We start from the raw sequence: 27,898 nt of genomic DNA on the forward strand, positions 1-27,898 counted from the left end.
TAGAACTGCCCCATAGGGTTTCTAAGGGGCAACTGGTGGATTCGAACTGCCAGCCTTTTGGCTAGCAGTCAAACACTTAACCACTGTGCCCCTGGGGCCCTGAATGGTCACAGTTCTCTCCAATTTACCCTGCTGTCTTCTGTAATTACCATTAATTTGCTAAACATGAATTAAGCACTCCATAGGTACCAGGCATTAAGCCAAGGAATAAAGGCATATTCCTGAATTAGAGTTCTTTCTCTTAAATAGCTCACAGCAGCCAAACTTCTTCAACAAGTAACCTGTTTTCTATATCAACTCTACAAACATTCATTCAGCAAACATTTACTGGGATGAATTCAGGTGACACAATGACTACTAATGACAGCCCCTGCTCTAAAGGAGCTCATAGCGTATGTGATCGCTAGACCCTTTCTAGCTGTACCGCTCATCAGGGACTTCTGCATGTTTACTGCTCAGAGCTGTAAAGTATGCTTGGTGTGTATCTGTAATGCTTACTGTAGTTTTTCTTCAGGTACTTTGCAAACATTTTGAAGCTAAAGACTTTTTTTTTTTTTTTTCCAAAAATGGAATTACTCTGTATCTCTCGTGGTCACTGCCCGACAGAGTGCACTCGACGCAGGGCCACCTCATACGGCCACTCAGGTTTGTTAACTGCACGACTCCAAAGGGTCACCAGACATATCCCAGTCTAGGTGACCTTGCACTCCAGTGCTCAAGAAATACCTCTGGTTTGACCCTTAGGGTTCCAGCAACTATGACACACTGCTTCGTTTTCTAAAATTTATTTTTGAGTCTTTTATTTTTCCTACTCTAGTTAATCCACCCTAGTATTTAAGGACATGTGAATAATCCATACTCACAGGCTCTAAAGCAAGTGATCTATTGGGAATTCTTTCTTATATGAATTAGGTACTTATGATTTAATCATTTATATATGCCCCCCAATCATTTTTTTAACCTGTTTCTAATTGTGTTTTGACATGGCTTTTTAAACTTGTCTTGTATATTGACCTCATTTGCAGAGTGGGGGTATGTGGTTCTGTCTTTTATCGTTTAGTATTGCCATTTCTAACCATGGATTCTTAAACACAAAGGAAAATAATTCTTCCTGTATGGATTTGAGATTTTAATGAATTGACCTAAAGTCATTTGAACTTTCTTGGTTCTTTCTCTATTCTGATAAGTTAGTGAGTGTGTGTCAGATTTGTTGTATAATGGCATCTGTTTAATCAGCAATAGTTATATTTTATATTAATCATAATATAGGGCATCTCACCTCCATATTTGTATGCACATGTGGAGGGAAGAGTGTCATTCTCTTAGCTAGCAACAGGATTCCTGTAGGAAAAGAACCCTCTTTGTTTAGGAAACTATCTTGATCAACAGTTTAATGGACAAAGTAAGAACCTGAGGGCATGACTTAGAAGGAAACAAGGATATGAAAGATAAATAACTGCTCAACAGTATAAACAGGGCTTTGGGTGGGTTGGGAGCATTAATGAGAGAAAGTGGTAAAAGAGAGGGGAGAAGAACAACATGGTATTACTGAAGCATGTTTTTAAGCGTGGAGAATAACCAGGTGGTTCGCATTTTTTCCCTGTGTGCGCTCAGTCACAGAACTGACCCAGAAGACCAAAAATGGAGACCCCCCCAGTATCTGAGTTTCGCGTATATTTTCATGCCTAGCTTTGCTTCCCAGTTCTGCCTTTTAGAAGCTGTGTACCCTTGGGAAAGATACTTAATCATTCTGTGCCTCAGTTTTTTCATCCATAAGATGGGAATAATTAGTCTATGTTTTTTTAACAGGTTGTCATGATAAATAAATTAATAGGTGTGAAGTGATTAGAAAAACGTTTTATGAAATAAGCGCTGGATAAGTGTCATACACACTACACATACACATACAAACACACACATATGATAGATTTAAGTTTGCTTTTTATGTATATGCTTTAAACTTAATTTATAAAAAGTAATACATATAAAACCCCGTTCTAAGGAAACAAAGTTGACTCAGTATATCTTCTTTCTAGCAACTTCATTTACACAGGATAGCATTTAGCCAGGAGCCTGGGTGGTACAGTGGTTAAGCACTCAACATAATCTTCTAGAAAAACATTTTTCTTAAAGTAATTGTCTTTTTTATTTTCTCCAGAAGTATATTCTGTGTTTAATCTGTGTGTGTTAGCTTTAAGAAACTATTTAGTAGCAATTCTTTTTATAGTTGGGAGGGGACCTTTGAAATAAATTATCTATTCTGTTTGACCTCAGCTCAAGCTAGAAATAGAAATAGGGAACATGGGAGCAGAAGGGGAATAATTTTGGTGGCAGAAAGAGTGAGGGATTTGATTTGAGGAGCTCGTGGAGAAGCCTGGATGCCCAATCCATCCCAAGACTTTCATTGTCACTTTCTGGACTCATTCCAACCTAGTCATTTTTCTCTATTCCCATCACCTTCCACTGTAGCACTTTTCACGATTTATTGTTATTGCTTACTTAATTTGCTGGCTTGATCTGGTGAAAGCTCTATGCTTGCTCACCACTGAATCCCCAACACCTTGCACATATAGAAGGTTAATGAGTATTTGTTGAATGAATTAATTAGTTCACTTATAAATCACTTTACAATTTGTTGATTATTCATTATGTTCAAGAGACCCATTTCCAGTGCATTGGTAATTATTCCTGCTGGGGATGAAATTTCATAAAATCTATGAGAAGGGAAACCTGACTGTATGTATCAAGACCTTCCAAATATGCAGAGAAATATAAATAGCTGTAGATGGGAGTACACGTGTGTCTATGAGGATGTTCACTGCAGCACTGTTTATAATAATCAAATGTGAAAAACAAGCTAAATGTCCAACAGTAGGTGGTGAGTTACATAAAGATGCTGTAGTCATATGATAAACCCTACTGAAAATTATGCTGTAGAAGAATATTTAATGTTAAGGGAAATATTTATTGATATATCAAAAATTGAAAAATGTTTAAAAATAAGCTGTGTATATTATATCAATTTTATGAAAATTATTCTTATACATTTGCTTAGAAAAACAAGAAGATCGGTAAAATATCCCCCACAATGTTAACAGTAGCCAAGTTGCAGAATCAGGTGATTTTGTTTCATTTTTATGCTTTTCTGTACTTTTGGAAAGGAGCCTGGTGGTACAATAGTTAAGCGCTCGGCTGCTATCTGAAAGGTTGGTGTGTCCAAACCCACGTAACAGCTCCGCGGGAGAAAGACCTGGCTATCTGCTTCCATAAAGCAAGAAAACCCCATGGGACAGTTCTACTCTTGTCACATGGGGTCACTATGAGTTGGAATCAAATTGAAGGCACCCAACAACAACATACTTTTGAAAATGTCTAAAATGAACATTTTTGCTTTTGTAAAGAAGGGAAGAAGAAAAGTTTTCCAGTGTCATTTTGTTGAGTGGTAGGAGAATCCCATCTGTTCGGAGTTGAGACATAAACGGGAGCTGAGGAAGGAAGATGGTTCAGTAGTAAAGAGCAGCAGCCACCAAAGATTTTGAATGGTGAGAAGAGTGGGGTGGAATCTAAATAGCTGAGAGATACAGAAAGAGCCTTCCACCCTGAGCAGCAGGACTGGTAGGGGATACTGTTGTTATTGTATCCTCCTAAGAGTCTCAAGCCATATGAAGTAGGTAGAAAACAGAACCCTGGGTGCTTGATAAACTTCACCAAGGGCAAGGGTATACTGTCTGCCTGGGCTGGTTTTGTCAACATAGAATTTAAACATGTTTTAGCCATGTATTCCTTTGGCTATTCAAAAAAGATTTCTTTTTCTGCACCAATGTTCTTTGTATCTGCAGTGAGATTTTGAGAGACAGTGAGTAGGGTGGAAAGAGAGCTGGCAGAATTCAGCAGACATCGGTTTGATCCCTGCTTGTATCACTTATAAGTTCTGTGACCTTGGACAAATTTGCTTCAATGCTCTGAGCCAGTAGTGTTAAAATAAGGCTAATAACAATCACTTTGCAAGGTATCAAACAAGATAAATATATGTAAATTCTCTGGCCCAATGCCTTCCACAGTAATTTAAAAAAAAAAAAAAACCAAACCTGTTGCTGTCGAGCCAATTCCAACTCATAGCGACCCTATAGGACAGAGTAGAACTGCCCCGTAAGGTTTCCAAGGAGCAGCTGGTGGATTCAACCCGCCAACCTTTTTTGGTTAGTAGCCTGAGCTCTTAACCACGGTGCTTCCAGGGCTCCTCCGCAATAATAGACTGCCGATAAATAGTACCTATTGTTCTTAAGGAGCCCCGGTGGCACAGTGGTTAAGAGCTCAGGCTACTAACCAAAAGATTGGCAGTTTGAGTCCACCAGCCGCTCCTTGGAAACCCTATGGGGCAGTTCTACTCTGTCCTATAGGGTCGCTATGAGTCGGAATTGACTTGATGGCAATGAGTTTTTTTTTTTTTTCATTTGTTCTTAAGTTGTCTTTTCTTTTTTTTTTTTATTACATAAGCACAGTGTATTTTATAATTACAAAACCATATGCTTGTATCAGTGTTGTTGCTTTCATCTTTTTTTTTGTTTGTTTTTTAACTTAAGTCATACAAAGAACGGGGGCCCTGGTGGTGCAGTGGTTAAGAGCTTGGCTGCTAACCAAGAGGTCAACGGTTCAAATCCACCAGCCACTCCTTGGAAACGCTATGGGGCAGTTCTACTCTGTTCTGTAGGGTCGCTAAGAATAGGAATCAACTCGATGGCAATGGGTTTGTTTGTTTGTTTGTTTGTTTTTTAATATAAAGAGCCAAGTCAGAATCTTCACCAGCAAAGGCAAGCGACTTTATTGGTTCTGAGTCATCCTTATCCAAATTGATGAGTTTGGTTGTCCTTCTGTTTCGTTATGACATCTACCAGTCACTTCAACTGGCCTCACTGAAACAAAATTGTCTTTGAGAAATGCTAGCACATCACTCAGCCTTGTGATGGAAAACAGGCGGAGCACCTGGATGTGCCCAGAGGGACTGCGATTTCACTTCTCACTCCATAAGCAACATCCTTCTGTTGTGAATTAAATCTTCACAGTCAAAATCTGTGTTGGCATGTGCTTGCTTATTTGGAAAAGAAATCTTATTCCGAGGCATTTTATTTGTAATAGCCATGGAGTGATATAATAGTAAGTGAGCTTAATATTGGTATAGTGCAATTTCCATTTTAAAGATTCCTCCCCAAACATTTGTTTTGCTTTCAGGCTTTATTATGGTCTATTATTAGATCAACAGTCAAATAAAATTTATACAGACGTGTATAAACATGATGCTTTACATGTATTAATAACATATCATATATATTCTATACGTGGATTGACTTACCTATCTGAAGATAAGCCTGCTAGTGGACTGGCTTCTATTTACATAAAGAGGTTTCTTTTTTCTGGTTTCACCCAGCCCTACTTTATTCAGGAGGATAAGCACAGTCCTCTTATCTCTCCTCCCAAGCTGAGTTCAGCATCTGGAGAAGCTTAAGGTCCCAGTGCATCAAATTATCCTGCTCAAACTGTTGTTTATTGCAGTCCATTTTGTCGTGTCATTCCAGTGACAGAATGTCAAAGCTTTGCTTTCTGTTGCATTCAGCTTTCAGCATCTGCAGGGATCTGATACGCTGCTCCTGCTTTACTCAGGGGGAAAGACTCAGGTGATCGTTATGGAAGCTGCGAGCCAGATACCTGCAGGCACCGGTACCTTCTTTGCTAAAACTAGCACTGGGTTTAGACCCCACTGTTCGTTCCCTGAGCCACAAACATGCACTCCAGTTTACGGGTATCTGTTAGTTTCTTAAGAGCCCTGGTGGCTCAGTGTTTAAGAGCTGAGCTGCAAAGCAAACGGTCGGTGGCTTGAACCCACCAGTGACTCCGTGGGAGAAAGATGTGGCGGTCTGCTTCCATAAAGGTTACAACCTTGTAAACCCCATAGGGCGATTCTGCTTTCCTATGGGGTCACTATGAGTTGAAATTGACTCGGAGGCAACAAGTTAGTTTTTTACATCTTCCCATGTCTTTTTCATCTGAGATCTGAGTAACCACAAGCAAAGTGTGTATGTGAGTATTTGTAGTATTGACAGTTTTAAGTTTAGAAACTCTGTGTGAATTTCTTTACTAACAAGTGTATGTTCTACAGGCTGGGAAATTTAACTGCGATAATAGAAGTCTTGTACCTTGAAACCTCGATCCAGGATAGCTAAGCATTCCCATGAATTTCCCATTTAATTTCTTTAAAGTCTTCAACTTCTAGCTTTTTTTTTTTTTTTTTCAATTTGAAGTATAACCCACCCACCCACTGCCATCAAGTCAATTCTGTCTCATAACAACCCTATAGGACACAGTAGAACTGCCCCATTGAGTTTCCAAGGAGTGCCTGGTGGATTTGAACTGCTGACGTCTTGGTTAGCAGCATAGCACTTAACCACTATGCCACCAGGGTTTCCTATTTGAAATAAATATGTATCTAAATATATATATTTTAATTGTATGTAAATGTAGACACATTGGTAGTTACATATGATTTCCCTTTACAAGATAAAGTTTTGTTGTGCCAAAAGATGCTTTCCAAATATATTTGTTCTGACTGCTGCAACATAGTTGATAATTTTGAGATGTTTGCTCAATGCCTTACTCCAGGGGCTCTTGACACTTGTTTTCTGAAACTTCAAAAAAAAAAAAAAATTAATGACTTCTGTAATGACAACTCATTTAAAGGCAATTTCTAGAGAGTATCACTAAAAAATGAGTATAATTAAATTGAAAATAATAAAATCATTTCTAGGCTAGAACACAGCTTCTTTTAGTCAGATGCCACGAAAAACCCCGTTTAGTCAGATAAGAGGGAAAAAATGCCACACTGATTACAGGCTAGGAAATGTTTGTGTGTTTCTGCCTAAAATCAGCTCTGGCCCCAGCAACCATCATTCCTTACGTGGACTATGGCAGTTGCTTTCTCACTGGTCCTTGTGCATCCATTTCTGTTCCCTTTGCAAAACTCTTCTCCAGAGGTAGACTAAAACGATCTCTTATACAAACACATTGGATTACATCACTTCCTTGCTTAAAACTCCTCAGTGGGATTGCAACCAATGTCACAAAACAATTTGTGTATAAATTTTTGAATGAGAAAAAAAAAAACAAAAAACCTCTTCAATGGTTTCCCATTCCTTTTAGGCAAAACTCTTATGTGGCTGTGAGGCTGAGTCTTTCACCATGTTCCCCCAGCCCTCTCTGTTCCGGTACACTTAGTCTCCTTTTGGTCCCTCAAATCCACTCTGTCCTTCCCACCAGAGGGTCTTTCCATGTGCAATATCCGCTGCCTGAAATGCTCTTCCCTTTCTTCATTAACATCTGATCATCCTTCATATCTCACCCCCAGAGCTTCCTCCGAGAGCCTTTCCCTGGCCTTTCCGACTAGGCTAAATCACCAGAATATAAACTCCCATAGCAACGTGTGATTCTCGTTTTACCATATATCAGTGACCACATTACATTTGTGTGTTTGATTACTGTTCGTGTCCCTCACTAGATTGTAAGTCCCATAAGGACAGGGACCATATCTGGCTTTGCTCACCATGATATCATCAGAGCCCAGCCCAATGCCTGCATATAGTAGATGTTTGGTGAATCATTGTGGAATCAGTAAAGGAGGACGATCATATCTGTAGTATATTTTGTTTCATGAAAGCATGTCCTTGGTTGCCTGGGTTTTCAGTTCTCACAGAGAGCCACTCTTAACAGTGACCCCTACTTCACTTGCTTGCCTTTTTGTTGAGATCTTATCTCCTTCCGTACTTTGTCTGCAGTCCATTAGCCTTTTGAAAATAAAACTCCTACTCCAGGCAAGGAGCCCTGGTGGCGCAGTAGTTAAGAGCTGGCTGCTAACCAAAAGGTCAGCAGTTCAGATCTACCAGCTGCACCTTGCAAATGCTATAAGGCAGTTCTACTCTGTCCTAGAGGGTCCCTGTGAGTCGAAATCGACTCAGTGACAACGGGTTTGAGCTTTTGGGGACTTCAGGTAAGAGTTGAGAGTCAAAAATTTCTATTTCTACCCGATGTGAATTGGGTTTAAGGATATCTTTTTTTTAGTTACATAAGAGGCAAGTTACCAGTACCAGTCGCCATCGAGTCCATTCTAACTCATGACTACCCAGTGTGTATTAGACAGAACTGTGCTCTATAGGGTTTTCACGGCTGTGACCTTTGAGAAGCAGGTAGTCAGGCCTTTCTTTTGAGGAGCCTTTGGGTGGGTTCAAACCACCAGCCTTTTGGTTAGTAGCCCAGGGCTTGACTGTTTATGGGATTATTGATTTCCTAAATGATCTTGAAAAATATTTTTGCAGTAAGGCTCCATTATTTTCATATAATGTATTTCCAGAACAAGAGATTTACAGCAGCCCACTGGGACACCAAAGGCACAGGATTTGTTCTTGTGATTTTGGATTTTCTTTGACTGTTCTCCATTTGTGACAATTCTCTGAGCAAGTCCTCAGCTTGTGTGGGCCTTCGGTCGCGTATTTGTAGTCTGTAAATACTTTTGCGTATCCACTTTAAATCACAGGTACCTGGATTTGAAAGTTTCAGTGAAAGAATCAGTAAGTCTCTTTTGGCTTTGAAAGGGCCTTCTGAACAGCCTAACTTTTTGCTTTCATCCTGTCTTTTGCTTTTGAAGGGGAAAAAATTATTCTTTTCTACAGTTTGGGGACATATATGTTTAGGTTATTTTTACCTAAACAGTGTCTAATTTCAGTAAAAAAAAAAAAAAAAAGGACCATAAGACGAATAAGGGGAAAAAATAAGAGTTGTATAATACAGGGAGCGCCTTTTGCTGCCCAGGGGTGCGGTGAAGGTAGGGTCAAGGTATATAGAGAAGTCGACCTTCTCAAAGCACCCATCCTGGCCTTACATATCAGCAGCACAGAGTAATTACCCTGCCCTTCCAAGTTAAAGACATTGTGGAAACCTTATATTAAGTGGGCCAGCCTTCCCTAGGCACTTGACAACGCTACATTCTTTTCTCTCATGCAAAGATAGTGTATAAGATGAACACTATCAGAATAAAAATAGTATTTCTTATTATATTGGTCTGAACAACAGCAGAAAGACCATTTCTAACTGTGACTTCCTGTTTCCTTCAAAAATTAGTTACGTTCTGTAGAAACAGAATGTTGAAGTGATAGTTCCAGTAAGCACGTTGTATCTCTCTTTCAGATCAGTATAAGAGATTAAACTGTTAGCAAAAACAAAGAGATGCCCACCAAACTGAGAATATGTTGTGTGAGATGAAGAAATTTTTTTGGTGGTTTTAATCGCTTTTTGCCTTTCAAGAAAGCGTATCCATCTAATGTATTTACAGGAATGATCTATGTTTCAGATTTATAATGTTTCTGAATGTATATTTCTAAATGTACACATAAAAACTAAATTTAGGGGAAAGAATCTCAAAACTCACTCGTCTGTAAAGCTAACATACACACTAACTGCTTCTACATGGCTTCCTTTATGGGTTTGGAGTAATTAAGCAGACATAATATAACGCATAAAGGAATTTATTAGGCTTTTATTAAGGCTCGATAATTTGAGTTTCAGATTTTAGATCTCAAAGGGCTCATAATTGTTGTCATTTTATTCTAAAAGCTACATTTCGAAAGAAGTTAAGCTATGGTGCAAAGGAAAGGCATGTGTTTGAGTGGAAAGTACAAAATGCCATTTTCAGTAATTCAGCACTTGAATGTAAGCGTCTGTTGTGCCTAGCAAGAGGCTTTTAGTAAGGAATGCAGACACTGCTTACATGAGTTAATTTATGCTAATATTTTCTTGAAACAGTGTTAATTGCAGGAAGTAGAGGTCGGAAATGGAGATATGCCTTAGTAGGGAAGGGGAGATTGGTTTCAAGTGCCAAAACTGTGAGTGACTCTAATTTGCCAGACAATTTAAATCTTGGAAGTAAGGTTTTCAGTTTGATTATTGACTCAAGAAATACACTGGGACAGTTCCAGGTCCCTGCAGGGGAAATTCTGGAATGGTCCGTAACATTCAACAGCCGGCTTCTGGTCAAACAGTGTCCTTTAAGCCTTAACCTTTGTTTGTGAAATTCTGTCTAAAATCATTAGTGAATATGGTATTTTTAGGATCCTTTTTTCTGAGTATTAGCTTGTTTGGTACTGGAATCCTATCTGTAGATACTGTAAGGTATTGAACTTTACTGGCTCCACAAAATTCCTTGAAATTGTGGCTTAAAAAATTCCTGATACGAGCTTTTATGTGTTGCTTTCTCCCCAAAGTCTAAAGAATATCCAAAAATGTTTCCTAGTGGCATGGCTGTCAGGACAACAGATAGGATACAACTCCCATTTTCTCTCTTTGTTGACTCCTTAAAAAAAAAAAAAAAAAAGTTGCCATCTAGCCACCTCTAACTCATGGCAACTCTGTGCAAAGTCAACTGTGCTCCACAAGATTTTCAGTAACTGATTTTTCAAAGTAGATCACCAGGCCTTTATTCCTTTGAAGCATCTCTGGGTGGACTTGAACCCCCAACTTCTCAGTTCACAGCCAAGTATGTTAACCATTTGCAACACTCAAGGACTCCTGTTGACTCCAACTTCCCCATAAAAGCTTCTTTTCTTTGGGCTTATGAAAATGAACATTTCCTCAACAGAGGCAACACTAAGACTCTAGAACTGAAAACCGTGCCTCGGATGGAAAGGAAGTAAATGAGACTCAGAACTCTGAGGCTCATCTCACAGTTTTGCCTAAAACCAGCCCAAGGCCTAGAATTTGAGTTAGCTACTTCCAGTTAATAAAGGTTTTGCTCTAATATTGAAAATAAAAGCCAAACCACTGGGTCACTCAGGCCAGGGTCATACACTTCTCATAAGAGTATCTCACCTTAGGGTGTAGGTAGGAAACAGAGCCCTGACTGCCTGGTAAGCTCAGCCAAGAGTACACTGTCTGCCTAGGTTGGTTGTAATTCCCCTGCCTCTTGTTTACTCTGGGAACCCTGGCGGCGTAGTGGTTAAGAGCAGTTCAAATCCACCAGGTGCCCCTTGGAAATTCTATGGGACAGTTCTACTCTGTCCTATAGGGTCACTATGAGTCGGAATCAACTCTATGGCAATGGTTTTGGTTTGGTTTTTTGGTTTTGTTTACCTAAGGAGCCCTGGTGATGCAGTGGTTTAGAGCTTGGTTGTAATTCAAAATGAGAAACACCATTTTGAGGCCACTAGCATCGCTATGAGTCAAAATAGACTCGATGGCAATGGGTTTGGTTTGGTTTTAGCAGGACCCTGGTGGCACGGTGGTTAAGAATTCAGCTGCTAACTAAAAGGTTGGCAGTTCGAATCCATTAGCCACTCTTTGGAAACCCTGTGAGGCATTTCTTTTTTGTCCTATAGGGTTACTGTGAGTCAGAATCAACTTGACAGCAACGGATTTGGTTTTCTGATTTTTTTAGCAGGACCCTGAAGTTTCCTGGGTGGCACAAACAGAAGCACTCGACTACTAGCCAAAAGATTGGTAGTTCAAACCTACCCAGAGTTACCTTGGAAGGCTGTCCTGGCAATCTGCTTCCAAAAGATCACAGCCTTAAAAACCCAATGGAGCAGTTCTACTCTGCACACTTGGGGTCACCATGAGTCAGAATCAACTAGAGGACAACGATAGAGTAGCCTTTAGTATCTTGATTTCAAGTCACCACCTTGTCTCCTTTCCTTGTGTATTAATTTTCCGCCCTAGTCACTTCCATTCTCCTTCAAAGGCTCTCCCACCAATTGTCCAAGATCTTTATTCTATGGAGGTGGTAACATTTGTTAGATGAAAATCAGAAAAAGGCATATGGAGTTGAATCCTAAAATAAATCATATCTTAAACTTTGTGGTCTTTCAATAATGCTATCATCATTTTAATGCCTCCAGTCTTGCCCCTCTAGCTCTTTCTTAATTATAGCCCCAGAATGATCTATGTATGTTCTCAGCTATGGGTCTACTAAACATTGGTCCCTGATGATGTTTTCACCAGTCTGCAGAGACCTAAGAAAAATAAGGACAATACAACACAGTCAATTTAAGTTTATTTAAAAGACTCTTCTTGAAAACTCCTTCCTATTATGAAATGATTGTGATTGTAGATACTAAATTGTTTTAAAAAGTATGTCCCTAGTTATAAAATAAAAAGTCAGTAACCTTATATACAAATAGCTTAAATTTTTTTTTTTTCTAATTTTATTAGCCTTTAGAATCCAAGAGGCTAGGAGCCATAGATCTGGCCAGAATGTAAATGGAACCATGTCATTGCCATGCCTAAGACCCTACAGCACCCACCATTATGTACAAAAGCTAGCGCAATTGCTTCAGCATAACACAGGACCCTGTCTACTTTCCATCATCATCTACACTGTTCTCTGTCTTGCAACTAAATTGGCGTGATGGCATTCACTCCTCACTAGCCAGGTAAAAATCCTTCAGTGATGGTATAGTGTAAACTTAGACACTTGGATTCATAAACACAAAGTCAAAAAATCCTTGGCAACTAAGGCGAGGTCAGAATGCCCTCTCTTTGTTCATGGCTTTTTTCTGCTTGAAACAGCCTTGCCATCTTTATCATCCTGGTTGACTTGTTCTCATCCTTAAAAGTCAACCCTGCCAGCTTCACCATCTCCATGCCAGCTCCTGTGCTACCTTATACCTCATTCTTCGTTGTTGTTGTTCTTAGTTGCCATTGAGTTGGCTCCCACATGTGGCAAATTTTATGTATAACAGAATGAAAGGTTGCCCAGTCCTGTGCCATCTTCGTGACCATTGGTAGGTTTGAATCCATTTCTGTGGCTGTTGTGTCAATCCATCTCATTGAGGGTTTCCTTACCTCTTTCATAAATAGCATGTATACATTATGTTGAATTTTTTTTTATGTCTATTACCATCATGAAGCAGTAAAGCTCCATAAAATAGATTTTGTCTTTTTTCATTTTGAGACCTTAACACACACTGTAGATTCTTTTTTTAATTGAAATGAATGATATAGAGAGCTAAGATATGGCTAATCAGTGTGAAAGCAAAAACCCTTACTTTCCTCCTTACCCAAGTGTCTCTTTGAAGGAACAGACTTCCTTCCTGGCTGAAGCCTCATGGCAAAGTAATTGACCACAGCTATGACTTTTTTTTTTATGACTTTTTTTTTTATGATAGCCACAAAGCTTTCTCACATCCCCTTTCTTAGCCCTTTCCTTCTACTTTCTCTTTCATGAGAGAAAGGACCATGTTTTCTTCCTTTAAGTTACTATGCTACTCTGAGAATTTCTGACGGATCACTCCACTCCTGAAATTAACTTCTTCTTTAATTCCTAACTGTCCTTAAGTGTGGTGCACAATACTTTTGTAAAGTAAAAACAACATATATTCTTTGGGTTATAAGGTCAGAATATGCTATTAATATTAATTGCCATTGAGTCTACTCCAACTCATAGCGACCTTATGTATAACAGAATGAAATGTTGCCTGATCCGGTACCGTCTTCATGATCATTGCTATGTTTGAGTCCATGGTGCCTATTACGTCAGCCTACCTCACTGAGGGCATCCCTCATTTTCTTTGACCCTCTCCTTTACCAAACATGACATACTTTTCTGATGGTGTGTCCAAAGTAAGCAAGTCGAAGGTCAGAATATAAATTTAGATGATAACTAATTGAAATATTTAGCTTTTTAAAAATTTTCTCAGACAAGTTCTGAAAAGATATAACAAATAAGTTAATAGCTTCTTTTTATACTTTTCTTCTCTGTATACTTATAAATCCATTGTCTTTATTTTGCTTTATAGAGAAGGAAATATTGAAGTTAAACACTCTGGTTTGAGAACTATAAGAAGAAACTAGATTGATAAAGTATTCTATTGTCATAGTTCCTCTCATTTTAATCATGTTTTTCCTTTTAGTCAATCAAAAGGCGTTTCTTTAACATTGACCATGTCCAGGCATCGTAGAAGATGCTGAGGATACAGGATGATCACTGGCTTGATCAAGGAGGCTAGTAGGGGAGTCAGTATTGTACAGGTATAGAACAGTGTGTAGCATGCTGTAAGTTTGTTAGAGACACTGTGATAACCGAGTGCCTTACCTTCCTGTGGGCAGGGAGAGGAGTCAGGAGGGGCTTCACAGAGGAAGTGACACCTGAGCTGAGCTTAAAAGTTAGTTCAGTGGCTAAGAGGCAATTCCGGAAGTCAGCTGCCTGATTCATATCCTGTCTCTTCCATTTACTACTGTGTGATGTTGGGAAAGTAGCTTAACCTTTCTGTGTCAGTAGTTTCCTCATCATAAAATGGGAGATAAAAGCAGCACTTACCTCATAGAGTTGTGGGCATTAAATGAGTTACACGTGTTAAACACCTACAACAGTGCCTGGCACAGAATAGCTTTTATTATTATTGGGAATTGACCTGTTAATTGAGTAAGAAAAAAGGAGCAAGTGAACAAAAAAGCGTATGATGTTCAGGCAATTCATGTAGTTTTTCAATATTGCCTAAAAATGAAGTATTACACATGAAGGAGGGTTGAGAAATGTGCAAATAGGTGGGATTTGGACATTATTCCAAAGGTCATCAAGGAACCATTCAAGGATTCAGGTGATGAGAATTAGACTTTGTAAAGAGCGTCTTCCTACTAGTTTTAAGTCTGGAACAGGAAAAGGTAGAGAGAGAGTCCATCAGTGAACTCAAACAAGGGCTTACAGCACGGCAGCAGAAAGGATGGCTACACTCCTCATCTAGCAGTTTTCTTCTCAAAGCTAATTGCTTTAATACCTTTTTTTTTTTAATGTAATTTTGTTGTGAAATATATATAACAAAACGTTTTCCAATTTAACTTTTTTTAAGTGTACAATTCGGTGACATTAATTACATTTACCATCTTGTGCAACCATCACCATCGTCTATTTGTAAATATTTTTCATCCCCCTAAACAGAAACTCAGAGCCCTGGTGGGACAGTGGTTAAGAGCCTAACTGCTAATCAAAAGGTCAGCAGTTCGAATCCATCAGCCACTCCTTGGAAACCCTATGGGGCAGTTCTACTCTGTCCCGTAGGGTCATTTTGAGTCGAAATTGACTCAACGGCAACAGGTTGAAACAAAAACTCAGTTCTCCTTAAGCAATAACTCATCTTTCCTTCTCTCTCCAGCTTTTGTCTCTATGCATCTGCCTGTTGTACTTTAATACCGTTTTGATAGGCCAGGGCCTTCGGTACACTAGTCAGCAACAAAATCAAGAACTAGTACGAGCATACTGTCCTCACCCAGAATTTCACTTTCAAAAAGCCGTTAGGTGGATGATGGCTTAGCTTTTAATAGACTAATCAGAAGTGTAGTAGAAAATAATATTGAAAGAAAAAATTTAGACATACTTTTAACTTCTCTGGAACATGGCTTTTTTTTTTTTTTTTTAAGAGAAATAATCAAGAACTTACTAAATACATTTTACCTCACTTTAACTAACTGTATCACGTGTTCCTCTTAACTGTCTTATTTATTTATATCAACATCAGTGATGCCCTGTTATGAGGACGGCTGTGAAAGTGGAAAGAAAACACTTGGGCACAGAAAACCCAGATTGACTCCTGGTTCCACCACTTCTGATTTGGATGACCCCGAGTATGTCACTTAATCTCTGGGTGCCTCAGTTTCCTTATCGGCATCCTGGAGATAAAAATACTTGAAATAGCTGTCATGAGGAACAAACGAGATAATGTAGGTAGAAGCAAAGTGAAATCAGACAGAATGGCGCTGTGGTTTGCTAAGCTGTGGCACAGTGGTTAAGCACTAGGCTGCTAATTAAAAGGTCAGCAGTTCAAATTCGCTAACATTCCTCAGGAGAAAAGACCTGGTGATCTGCTTCTATAAAGATTAACTCATAACCAGAAGCTGTCAAGTCAATTCTGACTCCTAGTGACCCTATTGGACACAGTAGAACTACCTATAGGGTTTCCAAGGCTGTAATCTTTATGGAAGCAGACTGCCACATCTTCCTACTGCAGAATGGCTAGTGGATTTGAACCACCAACCTTTCGGTTAACAGCCAAGCTTTAAACCACTGTGCCACCAGGGCTTCTTCCATAAAAATTACAACCTAGAAAATCATATGGGACAGTTCTGCTCCATCATATAGGATCAATATGAGCCAGAATTGACTTGACAGCACACAACAACATTTTCAGCTTTTTGTTTATCCTCTAATTCTGATGAGGTTAGGGTTTGGGCTTAAATTCAGTGGAGTTTTGGGGCTAGGTGAGAAGTTTGAGTAGTAATACTGCTCAATGTTAATTTTTAAGTTAATTTTTCAAAGTATTTCGGACAAGTGTACTGTCAAAGCTGACAGTAATCAACTTAATCACTTCTAATGAATGTGCCACCACAAGTAACCATGACTGATTCATATGAACTTTGGAAGGACTATTTAATAAAAAATTAATACATACTGGAAAATATTTAATTAGGTTAGAAGACAGCAAATAATTTATGGTAGGCATGAGGGTCTTATCTGACAATAGCTACTCAACTTTATCTTTTGTCCTGTGTCACCAGAATTATTGGACAATCTTAGGCCTCACTGTGACCAAGACTATACACCGTACTCACATCAAATTTATGGAAAGCGCAGGATTCTCTGTATTCTATTCTTTGACCTTCCTTTGACCCAATGGGAGTGCCCACTCTCAGGTGACTACTGTAAAGCTTATAAACTGATTAAGTGACCGAAAGTAAAAGTATGTCATAAATGGATGGCTAGCTGATGGCGCCTTGTCTAACACGTTCTTCATCACCAGTGAAGTAAACCAGGATTGTCACAGATTTCCTTTTATTTAACTTAATAAAATTTATTTACCAAGTGGCTTCATAAGCCTTACTCAAGGAGACATAAGGGCCTGCAAGCTAATGTCAGAATATCTGTTTGAACCTCTTTCATCTCTCTGTACAGGTATCTTGAGGAGTCCTTGAAGCTGTTGTGTGCTGATAAATGCACTGTAGGCACGCACATCCACAAAGGCAAACTAGATTACAAACAGCTTTGCAGAGTTGCCAGAACATTACCGTTTCACAACAAAGAATGATGAGCTTATATTTCAGGCTGCACTTGGGCCATCCTGCTTGTAGCCAAAAATTGCACTACTGGGAACCCACTGACTAGTGAAGTGACAAGTAGAAAATAAGAAAATGAAATCAAATCCCTCAGTGTATTCTTTGGGAAGGTGATAAGAGAACCTCCAACACCGTTGCACCCACCCTCTCACTCCTAATGAGAACCAGATCTGACACAGGTAATATCCAAGTGCCCAAGCTGTTGCTTATGAAATAGGGTGTTTGAGATTAAATCAAGATGGGATCTTGTCAGGCTCCTAAGATGTCTACCAACCCTGAAGGGCAAGTCTTTGGAGTAGATGCGCTGCAGGTAACATATGGAAGCTACAGAGAGATTAATTTTGATTCACTATCGGGAAGAACCTTTAATACTTAACTGACACTGCTACACAAAAGAAAGTTTCTTTTTTGTATGTAATTGCACATTTCTTCGCCTCAGAGCTGTTGACTTACAAATCAGGAGGTAATACACCACAATTGGGAAAAGTTGGAAGGGGCAATTTCAAAATAAAATCGTACCATCTGTTTCTAAAGGCTAAAGGGAATATTCTTAAATTTTACATGGTTCAAAGGGCTATAAAAACAATTTCTATACTATGGGACCTGTAACCCAGGTAAATAGCAGACTTTCCACAATTTTCTTTTAGGTAACATATTTATCCCCAAACCTACAGAGCTTCTGTATTCTTCTTTCTCTCTCTTGCTTGCTTTTTATTCCTGTTTCAGTCTCTTTTTCTTCCTCTCTTCCTCATACATCCCTTTCCTCTCTCCTCCTCTTTATAAATATCATCCACCACCAAACTATAAATATGTAAGCATGTTCTTTTCTGCCTGAGACTGGAGCGAATTTAATGTAGACAGGCCTCTGGGGCTGCCTGGCAAAGCCTCAGGTCAGTGAAGACGTGAGAAATTCTGTGAGAGGCAAGGAAGAGATTTATTTAAAGAAAGGAGGAACCTATGCAGGATGATTTTTATCCAGATGAAAGAAATATGGGAAGAAGCGAAATAACGTGGTCTACCAGTTGGGTGTTTAAAAAAAAAAATACAATCAGGATATTTTACAAAGTCCCCCCGTGACTGTAATAGAAATGTTGGCACTGAAAATTGCAAATGCTGTGCCTGTGTCCCCACTGAAAACCTGTGTGGTTTAAAAAGTGATATTTACTAGAGTAGCCTAACCCTCAGTGGACTTGTCAGATTTCTGACAGGAAGAAGAACAAGTGATAGAAAAGTCATCAAATTTCTAATGAATGTAGACGAATTCACATACCTACCAGTGAGAGGAGCAGAGTGAGAGTGAAGACAGTTAGTGATCTGTGGAGCATACGAGGGAAGCTTGGTTAGTGCCGTCTTCAGCTCTGTTTGATACAGTGCCTAGAGCATGTCACCATAGGGGATCACCAGGACCACATTGTACTGTCTGCAGAAGATGGACTCTGTGACTGGTTAATTTCCCCTGTAATACTGGGGTTCAGATGAAAAATTGCAAACCTGATATCATTAGACATCCTGTTTCACATACATTATCAGCTTAGTGATTTTTTAAATTTCTTTTCTGCCTTATAAAGTTTGGAGTTAAGAAATCACAATACTGTCCCTAAAATGTTACTGATGCATGAACATTTTTTCATGGTATTTTCATATGGAAGGTAAGGAAAACGTCATGCAATTTACAGAGGCTGAGGAAGATAGTGTCTTAACCTACCAAAACAGAGCACGTTGCTATTTGGCTATTAAACATTGCTATTTGCTATTAAGAGACTCTTAATAGGCTGTTTGCAGCTCTCTTAATCATCAATGTTCTTGTTTTTTTTTTCATTGTGTAAATATACATGTAACAAAACATTTGCCATTTCAACGTTATTCAGATGTATGATTTAGTGACATTGTGTTCGTCTTGTGCAACCATTGCCATTATCCATTACCAGATTTTTCTGTCACCCTTAACAGAAGCTCAGTGTCCCCTAAGCAATGAGCCTTCTTTTACCCTCCCTTCTGTCTGCCCCAAACCAAAAAAACCTGTTGCCATCGAGTCAGTTGTGACTCATGGCAACCCTGTAGCCCCAGTAACCACTAATAATTTAGGTTTGTATACACTTGCCTACCATATATTTACGCAAATAACATGCTCCTTCTGTTTGTGAACCACAGCCTCCCTCTATGAAGTATTTTTGTAAGCATGCTATGCTAATTTTTTTACAGTAATACGTAAAAAAAAAAAAAATTGACATACCAACACTTATGAAAATACCTCGAGGGGAGGGCGTAGGTGGCAAACAAATACAGAAGGCACATGTTATTTGTATAAAAATACGGTATTCTAGATATTTTATATAAGAACCTAAATACCCATCAGTAGATGAATGAATAAACAAAATGTGGTACATACATACAATGGAATATTACTCAGCCCTAAAGAGAAATGAAGTTCTGATACATGCTACCACATTGATAAACCCTGAAGACATAATGCTGAGTGAAATAAAGGCAGTCACAAAATCATCAATATTCTTAAATTATCTGAATACAATTGTAAGAAATGCAAGGGAATTAACTGAAAAACTTATTAGAGTATTGTAGGAGAGCCAGCCGCAAGATCCCAACAAGAGTAAACAGAAAAGGACAATTTAAATGCATGTAATAGAAAAAAAATCTCATTCACAACAGAAATTTAAAAAAATACTTGCATACATTTAGAAGTAACTCTAACAAGAAATGTACAAGACCTTTATGATGAAAGCTACGATACTCTTCTGAAATATGTGAAAGATGTATTTAAATTATGTTGTTGTTAGGTGCCATTGAGTTGGTTCTGACTCATGGTGGCCCTATGTACAACAGAACAAAATACTACCCAGTCCCGCGGCATCTTCACAGCCATTGTTATGTTGAGCCCATTGTTGCAGCCAGTCTGTCAGCTGTCTCCTTAAGGGTCTTCCTCTTTTTTTCTCTGGCCCTCTACTTTTTTTTTTTTGGTTTCTGCTTTACCAAGCATGATGTCCTTCTCCAGGGACTGGTTCCTCATGATAACATATCCAAAGTATGTGAGACTTAGTCTTGCCATCCTTGCTTCCAAGAAGCATTCTGGTTGTACTTCTTCCAAGACAGATTTGTTCATTCTTTTTTTTTTTTTTTTAAATAATTTTTAATTGTGCTTTAAGTGAAAGTTTACAAGTCAGCCTGTTACGCAAAAACCCATATACACCTTGCTACACACTCCCAATTACTCTCCCCCTGATGAGACAGCCTGCTCTCTCCCTACACTCTCTCTTTTCGTGTCCATTTTGCTAGCTTCTAACCCCCTCCACCCTTTCATCTCCCCTCCAGGCAGGAGATGCCAACATAGTCTCAAGTGTCCACCTGAAGATTTGTTCATTCTTTTGGCAGCCTGTGGTATATTCAGTATTCTTTGCCAACACCACAATTCAAAGACGTCAATTCTTCTGTCTTCCTTATTCATCGTCCAGCTTTTGCATGCATATGAGGCGATTGAAAACACCATGGCTTGGGTCAGGCGCACCTTAGTCTTCAAGGTGACATCTTTGCATTTCAACACTTTAAAAAGGTCTTTTGCAGCAGATTTGCCCAATGTAATGTCTTTTGATTTCTTGACTGCTGCTTCCATGGGTATTGATTATGGATTCAAGTAAAATGAAATCCCTGACAACTTCAGTCTTTTCTCCGTTTATCGTGATGTTGCTTATTGGCCAGTTGTGAGGAATTTTGTTTTCTTTATGTTGATCTGTAATCCATACTGAAGGCTGTGCTCTTTGATCTTCATCAGTAAGTGCTTCAAGTCCTCTTCACTTTCAGCAAGCAAGAACGTGCCATCTGCATAACCCAGATTGTTAATGAGTCTTCCTCCAATCCTCATGCCCCGTTTTTCTTCATATAGCCTGGCTTCTTGGATTATTTGCTAAGCATATAGATTGAATAGGTATGAATAGCAATCGATAGTCAATTATAAAATATATTCCTGGATAGGACAACTCAGTATAATGTCAGCTGTCACGATATTATTCTGTAGAGTCAATGTAATCTTAAAAGTTAAGCAGGACTTTTTATAAATTTTACTATAAAACAATAAAAGCCTTCCATATGGTAAATGATATAATAAAACCAAAAAACCAAACCTGTTGCCGTCCAGTCGATTCCAACTCACAGCAACCCTATAAGACAGAGTAGAACTGCCCTACAGAGTTTCCAAGGAGCGCCTGGCGGATTTGAACTGCCACCAGGGTTTTCATGACATGATAAGCAAGGTTAAAAATCAAGCAACAGACCTGGAGAAAATGTTTGCAATAAATGTAATTCAGCAATTGTACTCAGTTGAAAAATGGGCAAAGGTGTTCAAGAAACATATGAAAGGTGGTCCACCACCTCACTGGCAATGAGGAAAATCAAAATTAAAACAAAAATATTTGTTCACTTTTAATGCTGGTAAAGTTTTGTTTTTTAAATTGATAATAGTATTATTGGGTATAAGAAAGAAAACCGTCATATATCAAATGTGGATGTATAAATGAATAAAGCCATTTTGAAGGGCAGTTTAATTATATGTAAGAAAATCATAGTTTAAGTATTTTTCTTTCAACCTAATAATCCCATTTAAGAAGTGTGCAGCCATGTATCCAAAAAGACAGGCATTGTTTTTGGTAATAGCCAAAAATTGGAAATACTCCAAATGTCTATTAATGGAAAGTGGTTAAAAAAATGATAGCATATTCACTATATGGCCTCTTGTGCACTAATTTAAAAAATGAAGCCTTATGTGGCAACGTAAAGTGTTGGACTTTTTTCCATTGTGGGGTTTTAAGTGGAGGCATGACATGACCAGACTTGAGTTTTTGTTTAAATATTTCCCTGGATGGATTATGGGAAATAGACCAGAGAGCCAAAGTAGAGGCAAGAACCCCATTAAGAGGCTCTTAATCCAGTCAAGCATTGATGGTGGCTCTGTGATATGGCAAAGCAAAAACTGCTGTTACACAGCCAAAAAATACTTACATAAGGCAATATTTTTTTTCTATTTTAAAATACGTATGTTAGGCAGCTCCCACGTATAAAGCATCCCTAGGCAAGGATGATAAGATAGGTTTTCTGGTGGTAAAATTTATTAATAGGTTAAAATTTTGACTTTATTAGTTGTACTCAATTTGCTTTCTAAGTATACCTCCTTTTTTGAAACAACGAAGCTTGTATAGATGACTGTGTTTTTCTTTTTGCCTTGACTGCCAGGGAGCTCAGAGAAAAATTCAGTGCTCAGCTGCAGTGACCATATAGCTTAGGTTTATGGTATAATTAAGGAGTCCCTGCATGGTGCTACCAGTTAATCGTTAGGCTACATGCCAAAAGGTTGAACCCTCCCGGAGGCACCTCAGAAGACAGGCCTGGCGATCTGCTTCCGAAAGATCACAGCCTTGAAAACCCTATGGATGTGCTCTCTTCAGCAGCACGTGTACTAAAATTGGAACGGTACCGAGTGGATTAGCGCGGCCCCCTCGCAAGGATGACACGCAGACTTGTGAAGCGTTCAATATTAAAACAAATAAAACCCTATGGAGCAGCTCTGCACACATGGGGTCATCATGACTGGAAGGCAACTAACAACAACAGGGTATAATTAGCTTCCACTTTTTCCTGTACATATTTAACCTTTTATTTTTTGTTTTCGAAGGCTGCACGGCTATATGTGTATTTTATTGTACACTGATTTATCCTTTTAAAAAAAAAAAGACACAATTGAAGTTATTAATGAAAAAATGAACATTAAAGTTACCGTTTTAGCTGCATAGCCTCTTTGATCTCTTGGTGACTTTAAGGGTGTCATTCGACTTTTATCTCTTAAATGGTGAGTATTTCATATTGGTTCAACAAAGGTCTTCTAATAAGAAAGAGGCCATTTTGACTCCACAGCAGGCTCTCAGGTAGTAACTAACTTCCCAAGATTAATTAAGCATTTGTAAAATTTTTTTTTTTAAATGCTTAAAACCATAACTTGACTTTAATATTGAAGAGGCAGCATAACTTGATAATTAAGAGCTCAGAGCCTGGAGCCAGACTGTTGGGTTTAAACTGGGCTGTGTGTGCCGTGTACCAGCTGTGGAACCACGGGCAAAGGGCTTAGTGACTCTGGCACGTGGACTCCTCATAAAGAGGTTGTTTTGAGCATTGAGTTGGCTAGTATTTGCAAAGCACTTACTATGGTTAATTCTTAAATTAAAATGCAAAATGGAGATTTCTTCTTAGCACATTTCGTTGGCTAGAATAGAAGTTCATTATTTCATTTCATTTAAATGGAGCCCTGGTGGCTCTGTGGTTAAGCGCTCAGCTGCCAACTGAAAGGTCAGCAGTTAGAACCTACCAGCCACTCCTAGAGAGAAAGATGTGGCAGTTTGCTTCTATAAAGATTGCAGTCTTGGCAACACTACCGGACAGTTCTGCTTTGTCCTATAAGGTCACTATGAGTTGGAATGGACTCGAAGGCAATGAGTTTGGTTTTGGTTTTATTTCATTTAAGACTATGGATAAGGGAAGAGTTAAAGGTTTAAAGCTTTGATTTTGGTTTTTCATGCAAGCAGTATACTTCTAAAAGAAAAGGACTTTTTCTATGCATTAATCAGTTTAAAACCATAGATTATTTATGTTCATGCTGATTAATTTGCTGTGACTGTTGCAAGGCCAAATGGTGAAACGTAAATAAATGAAAGACTGGCATTTAAGCCAAGCGATGTGCCAAATACGCAACTCATCTCCCCAGTGGTGAAATTTTTAATCTGCTTATTTTTCAGCAAGTGATGATCTAAATAAAGGAGACAAAAATACTGCCTTGAATTTATTTATATAGTCTGTGCATGAAGGATGGCATGCGAAACCTTTAAGCAGCACAGGCAACTTAGGCAAAGGGTCTTTCTACCACCCCCCTCCTCCGCACAGTCTGTCTGAGGAGCCCTGGTGGCACAGTGGTTAAAAAGCTTGATTGCTAACCAGAGGTCAGCACTTTGAATCCATCAGCCAGCCACTCCTTGGAAACCCTATAAGGCAGCTCTGCTCTCTCCTGTAGGGTTGCTATGAGTTGGGATTGACTCGACAGCAACAAGTTCAGGTTTGGTTTGGTTTTGAACAGAATAAAAATCTGTAAAATACTACATTTAGGTTTTTCCCTTTCTACATTAAGAGTGTTGTTTGTTTTTTTTTTCCGTTTACCACACTGGCTTATTTCCATTTTTATGATATTTAGTTTTTATGCATGATGGTAATTATTGTTTTGGTAAATAGAATATTGCCCCCTCACACACACATTTTATTTTGTAAAGAGTAGATCTGTTATCAAATGTAAGGAAGAACTAGTTCTATTTTGCAATGATTACGAATTTTTCATAGGTTTTATTTAGTTGCCTAATTCTGTTTAGAAACTTCGATTTATGGGATTTTTTTTTCTGCCCTCTTTTCATTAACTACTAAAACTGAATACATGAGGAAAGTAGGTATTTTGAAACCAAACCGGTACACTTGATTTACAAACCAGAGATTTGATTTAAAAAGTGATATGATCTTCAACCTAGCTGAATATTACTTATGGTTTTTATCTGATCAATTTTTTTTCTTGGTAGCAAGGAGGTACATTATCTCAAAAATGGCTCCTGAATGTACTCAAACATTGGTTTTATATGGAAACTGAAAAATAATCATTTACTGATATATTCGATTATATCCCAAAAAGATAATGGGAGTAAACACATACAGTACTAGAATATTTGTGATAAAAATTTTCTTCTAGCTTTTTTTTTTAGCTTAGCTGTCTAGAAATATTGTATAAACCAATATGAGAAGTGAAATTTTTAAATGCATTCTATATTTTAGTTGAGATTTATATATATAACAATATCTTTAATTCTAAGATGATTAGTTATAAGCTTTTCCCATTTTATGGAGACCTTGGTGGCGTAATGGTTAAGAGCTACAGCTGCTAACCAAAAGATCGGCAGTTCCAATCTACCAGGCGCTGCTTGGAAGCCCTGTGGAGCAGTTCTACTCTGTCCTATAGGGTTGTTATGAGTCGGAATCGACTCGATGGCAGTGGGTTTGGTTTTGGTTTTTTTGGTGCTTTGTCTAGTCTAACAACTAAATAAACTAAATATATGACTAAAAGTTAATACCAGCAAATATTACAAGCACAGGGCAAAGGAAAAGATGAGAGATGGAGATTTAAGGGACAGTCATACAATATCTAAGGAAAGGGTGGTATAACGGGGAAAGAGTAAGATGACAGAGTAAAGGAAACAGTCATAAAATTATACTTCTTATCATTGTTCTAAACTATATGACAGGGGTGATATACCTGAGGATCTTTTATAATACAAAATTCTTACGCAAAGCCAGGGACTATGGTTTCTTTGTAAATCCTTTACCATTTATGTTGTAATTTCACTAATACTGAGAGAAAATATGAATGTGTTATTAATATGATGTGCCCTGTGTAATTCTCAGATGATGAAGAGGAAACCGTATTTATTTTAAATTAATTTTTTATTAACTTTTAATTTATTTTTGATGTTTTTTAATTTATTTTTAATGTTAATTTTATCCTATATAAAGTTTTTTAACTGGGAAAAAAGAGGGATCACATTATAAAAGATGATCTTGTTTAAAATCATTGCAAAGGTATTAGTCTTATTGGAAATGATACCCCCCACCCCCCAAAAAGTTATCAGTTATTTATTCACTTGTCCTGTCACTGGACCACTCTAGTGATGATGATGGTACCAATATTGCCAACAGTCTACTTTTCAATAGCAATTGTCAGTTTCTTTAAGGGATGGAACATGTTCTCGTTTGTTAAATGAGGTAGTTATACATACATTTAACTGGGGATCAAAGACAAACCCCAGTCTCCAACTTCCATCAGTACCACCCATTGTCAAAGAGTCGATTCTGACTTCTGGTGACCCCATGTGTGTGTCACAGTAGAGCTCTGCTCCATAGGGTTTTCTATTTAAAATAGGCTTTTAAGACCCCAGACACTCTCTACAAAAAGTAGCTGGGCACCATCTGTTCTGTCTTTGCCATGCCGTAGCTTGACCCCTGCTTCTGTGACGTTTTAAAAAAGGGTATATAAGAGCAGGACTGAATTAATAGGACTACTTGGCAGAGACGGGCATTGGCCAAGGTGAAGAGCCAAACTATTCTCTAAGGAATTGTTGTTTCTTTAAAATACGTGATTTTTTTTATAGCAAGTAATATTACACTGTGAGCACAAGCATATGAAAAATATTTCATAAAACATTTAATTAATCCTATAATGATTAAAAGAATTAATCCAGTTTATAAAATTGAACTTAGCCAAGAACTAATTTCAGTACGTAGCCAACTAAAAATACCAAGAAAAGGGGAGCAGGAGATAGGGGGCAGTTGAAGCCGTGTGGCTTTCTGGCTGTTTAATAATTCTGGAGGGTGCCATACCTGACACATATAGCTCATTTAAAGGAAACATGAGGATTTACAATAGAATCAGGTATGGAGCAATAGTTAAACACAAACCGAAACCAAAACCAAACCCAGTGCCATCAAGTCAATTCCAACTCCTAGTGACTCTATAGGACAGAGTAGAACTGCCCCATAGGGTTTCCAAGGAGTGCCTGGCGGATTCGAACTGCCAACGCTTTGGTTAGCAGCTATAGCACTTAACCACTATGCCACCGGGGTTTCCTAGTTAAACGTACACATAATTAAAGGGTCTGAATTAGTATGTCCAGATTTTGGGGTTTGATAATAAATCCAATGGTCAGTTTACTGGCATTAGCTACTGATTGAGCTAATCTAACAAAAGCATTATCATGGTAGGCATCAGCAAGAGTCACAATATACAGTAAGAGAATGCTTAAGAAAGGCTTCATAGCGTAAGAATGCCAACTAAAAAGCAATACAATAAGGCAAATATCATAAAAATAATAGCTATGATAAAGCAAACTCCTTCAATTATTTGCATGAAAAGAGGATATTAAAACAAGGGATACACTTTGGAGAGTGGCGTCTGGGGTCTTAAACGCTAGCAAGCAACCATCTAAGATGCATCATTGGTCTCAACCCACCTGGAGCAAGGAAGAATAAAGAACACCAAAGACACAAAGTAATTATAAGCCCAAGAGACAGAAAGAACCACATAAACCAGAGACTACATCAGCCTGAGACCAGAAAAACTAGATGGTGCCCGGCCACAACCAATGACTGCTCTGACAGGGAACACAACAGAGAACCTCTGAGGGAGCAGGAGAGCAGTGGGATGCAGACCCCAAATTCTTGTAACAAGACCAGACTTAATGGTCTGACTGAGACTAGAAGGACCCTGGAGGTCATGGTCCCCAGACCTTCTGTTAGCCCAAGACAGGAACCATTCCCAAAGCCAACTCTTCATACAGGGATTGGACTGGACTATGGGTTGGAAAATAATACTGGTGAAGAACAAGCTTCTTGGATCAAGTAGACACGTGAGACTATGTCGGCATATCCTGTCTGGAGGGAGATAAGAGGGCAGAGGGGGCCAGAAACTGGCCAAATCGACACGAGGAGAGAGAGTGGAGGGAAGGAGTGTGCTGTTTCATTAGGGTGAGAGCAATTAGGAGTATGTAGCAAGGTGTATATAAATTTTTGTATGAGACACTGACTTGATTTGTAAACTTTCACTTAAAGCACAATCAAAATTAATTTTAAAAAAATGCCATATAACACCATGAGATTAAATTTGAAAAGAAAAAAATAGTAT

General features: G+C 38.5%; 1 protein-coding gene and 1 non-coding gene across 3 annotated transcripts in view; both read left to right on the top strand.

Moving 5' to 3' along the window:
• Positions 1 to 27,898, top strand: part of CDKAL1 (CDK5 regulatory subunit associated protein 1 like 1) — a 794,624-nt gene that overhangs the window by 699,978 nt on the left and 66,748 nt on the right. The gene's annotated exons all lie outside the window — the stretch shown is intronic.
• On the top strand, positions 22,574 to 22,680 carry LOC126057750 (U6 spliceosomal RNA). The gene has a single exon (XR_007512830.1). It is a non-coding gene; the product is annotated as a U6 spliceosomal RNA (small nuclear RNA).

Source organism: Elephas maximus, chromosome 1 (genome assembly GCF_024166365.1).
Source record: "Elephas maximus indicus isolate mEleMax1 chromosome 1, mEleMax1 primary haplotype, whole genome shotgun sequence".
Lineage (NCBI taxonomy): Eukaryota > Metazoa > Chordata > Mammalia > Proboscidea > Elephantidae > Elephas > Elephas maximus.